Source organism: Leucoraja erinacea, unplaced genomic scaffold (genome assembly GCF_028641065.1).
Source record: "Leucoraja erinacea ecotype New England unplaced genomic scaffold, Leri_hhj_1 Leri_994S, whole genome shotgun sequence".
NCBI classification, from domain to species: Eukaryota; Metazoa; Chordata; class Chondrichthyes; order Rajiformes; family Rajidae; genus Leucoraja; species Leucoraja erinaceus.
The window spans coordinates 30078-33302 of record NW_026576943.1 but is presented as its reverse complement, the minus strand read 5'-3'; positions in this window follow the sequence as shown (position 1 = coordinate 33302).

The following is a 3225-nucleotide window of genomic DNA, read 5'->3' as shown; positions in this document are numbered from 1 at the left end:
TAGAATGAATTCCGTGAAAATACACTTTCACTTCCGGTCTTAATGTGCAGAAACAGTCGCTCACGTAGTAGGTGACCACTGGTCACCAGATGCTGCAAGCTGGCTTGTAATAGGTTCCTTCAACTTTATATAACCCTTGTGTTGCCTCTCTCTCCACCCACATCCCCTCCCACCCCACCCCTCCGCAGTTCTCTGACTAGTGCCACTATCCTGAGTGTCACCGAGATGAGGAAAAACCTTTACACCCAGAGAGTTGTGAATCTGTTGAATTATCTGCCACAGAACGCAGTATCCTTGGTGGAGGCCAATTGTCTGGATGTTTTCAAGAGAGTTAGAAGGGTCTCAGTCCGAAACATCACCCATTCCTTCACTCCAGAGATGCTGCCTTTCCCGCTGAATTACTCCTGCTTTTCTTAGGGCTGACGGAATCAAGGGATATGGGGAGAAAGCAGGATCGGGATACTGATTCTGGATGATCAGCCATGATTATATTGAATGGCGGTGCTGCCTCAAAGGGCCGAATGGACTACTCCTGCACCTATTTTCTAGGTTTCTATGTCCTTTTTAGTACTTTGAAGGAAGGAAGCTGGTAAACACTGCAGATAGAAACAAAATGCTGGAATAACTCAACGGGACAGGGTGCATCTCTGGAAAGAAGGAATGGGTGGAGTTTTAGGTCGAGACATTTGTTCAGACTGAGAGTCAGGGGAGAGGGAAACACTGAGATAAGGAAGGGTAAGATGTGAAAATTACAGATGAAGTCCGGAAGGTGAATTCACTCTGAAGAACGGTCTCAACCCGAAACATCACCCATTCCTTCTCTCCAGAGATGCAGCCTGTCCTGCTGAGTTACTCCAGCATTTTGTGGCTAACCGCAGTTTAATTTAGTTTAGAGATACAGCACAGAAACAGGCCCTTCGGCCCACCGAGTCTGCCCTGACCAGCGATCACCCTGTACATTAACACTATCCTACACACACGAGGGGGCAATTTACAATTATACCAAGCCAATTAACCTGCAAATCGTTACGTCTGTCGTATGGGAGGAAACTTGAGCATCTGGAGAAAACCCACACAGGTCACAGGGAGAACCTAGTAACTCCGTACAGAGAACACCTGTGGTCAGGATCGAACCTGGGTCTCTGGCACTGTGAGGCAGTGACTCTACCGCTGCGCCTCCGTGCCACACAGTTGTGTAGGTTCAGTCACCCTCCACGCCCACAGTAATCGTTCGAGACTCAAGTTTCTTTCCTCATCAGTTTTTTTGGAGCACATTGGCGTAGCGGTAGAGTTGCTGTCTCACAGCGCCAGAGACCCGGGTTCAATCCTGACTACAGGTGCTGTCTGTATGGAGTTTGTACGTTCTCCCCGTGACCGCATGGGTTTTCACCGAGATCTTTAGCCTTCTCCCATACGCCAAATACGTTCAGGTTTGTGGGTTGGTTGGCTTGGCTTAAATATAAATAGTCCCTAGTGTGTGTAGGGTGGTGTTTATGTGCGTGGTTTGCTGGTCGGTGTGGACTTGGTTGGCTGAAGGGCCTGTTTCCGTGCTGTATCTCTAAACTGAAAAAAAAAACTCAACATAGAAAAGGAAACTAGCAGATACCGCACAGTGGTTTGAGCTCACATAAAGCCACAGAGTTCAGGCATTGCAGTGAAAAACAGACAGTGGATGTTGGAACAAAATATAGATATAGATAAGTTAGATAGAACTCTTCGAGTCCGTTGCAATCTCAGATGTCGTTCTGCCAGTATCTGGCGCAGGTCACAGCTGGTCGGGTCGGGTCGGGTCGGTTCAGCCAGGTCCTGGGGGCTGCACTGGGGTGGGCATCGTCACACTCCAGTAGGTGGGACATTGTCTGTACTGCTCCACAGCTGCATGTGTCTTCTGCCTGGTACTTCCATGCTTTCATCAGTGCTTTGCACCTCCCCTGCTCCACTCGTAATCTGTTGAGGGTCTTCCAGGTTGGCCATGGGAGGTCGTGCCCGCTGGCGAGGCATTCAGTCGGAGTGATTCCTCTCTCCATCCAGTCGAGGGCTCGTGTGTTGAGCTGGTTCCATTCATCTTTCCAGATGTTGGTCTTTGCTGTTTCTTTGGTTGTCTGGAGAGGTGGGACTGTCTGCAAGAAACTGGCTGTAGATTTCAGTCGGGGTGGAGGTGCTGTGTGTCAGTGCAGGGGGTGCCTGGTATCAATTTCCTGTGCTCTCCGCTTGTCTTGGGTGACGATGGGTCGTCTGATATGGGGGGGGGTGGGGGGAAATACCAGCTAGGGCGTAGAGGCATGGGACTGGCGTTGTCTTTATACATCCCGTGATAATGCAGCAGGTGTCGTTGAGGGCTGTGTCAACCAGTTTGGTGTGGTGGGAGCGGCTCCAGCTTGAGCACGCGTATTCAGCTGTGGAGAAACACAGGGCTAGGGCAGTTGCACGGATGGTTGGTGGATCAGCGCCCCACTTTGAGTTTACCAGTTTGCGCAGGATGTTGTTGCGAGTGTTGACCTTGGCTTTGGTGTTCTGAAGGTGGGTTTTGAACAAGAGTGTCCTGTCGAGTGTGACTCCGAGGTACACGGGGTGGAGGTGGTTGGAGAGTTTGTGGCAATCCCATGAGATGCTCAGTTGTTTTCCTGCATCTCGATTTTTAAGATGGAAGCTGCATAGTTGGGTTTTTGATGGGTTTGGGTTTCAGGTGGTTGTTATTGTAGTAGGTTGTCATCTCCTGGAGGGCGGGCGTTCTCCAGGACAGACTCGATCTTCTGGAAGTTCTCCTGTTGGGTGGTGATGCAGAGGTCATCAGCATAGATGAGGCGGTGGCATTGTGGGGGAAGTGGTTGGTCGTTGGTGTAGATGCTGAAGAGGAGGGGGGCTAGTACGCTGCCTTGTGGTAGGCCATTCACTTGGGCTTTCCATTTGCTCTTCTTGTAGTTTAGTTGAATGAAGAAGAGCCTGTTGTTGAGAAGGCTTTTGATGACTTGGCACAGGTCGAGGTCACCAGTCATGTCAAAAAGTTTCCTGATCATGGTGCGGTGCTGGGCAGTGTCGTAGGCAGCGGTGAGATCTATCAAAGCTGCTCCAGTGATGAGTTTGCACTCAAAACCGTCCTCGATGTGTTGGGTGAGGTTCAGTAGCTGCCCGGCACAGGAGTGGCCAGGGCGGAAGCCAGCTTGATCTTTAGTAAGCTTGGAGTCTATAAGTGGCATAAGGCGTTGGAGTAGTAGCCTCTCGTAG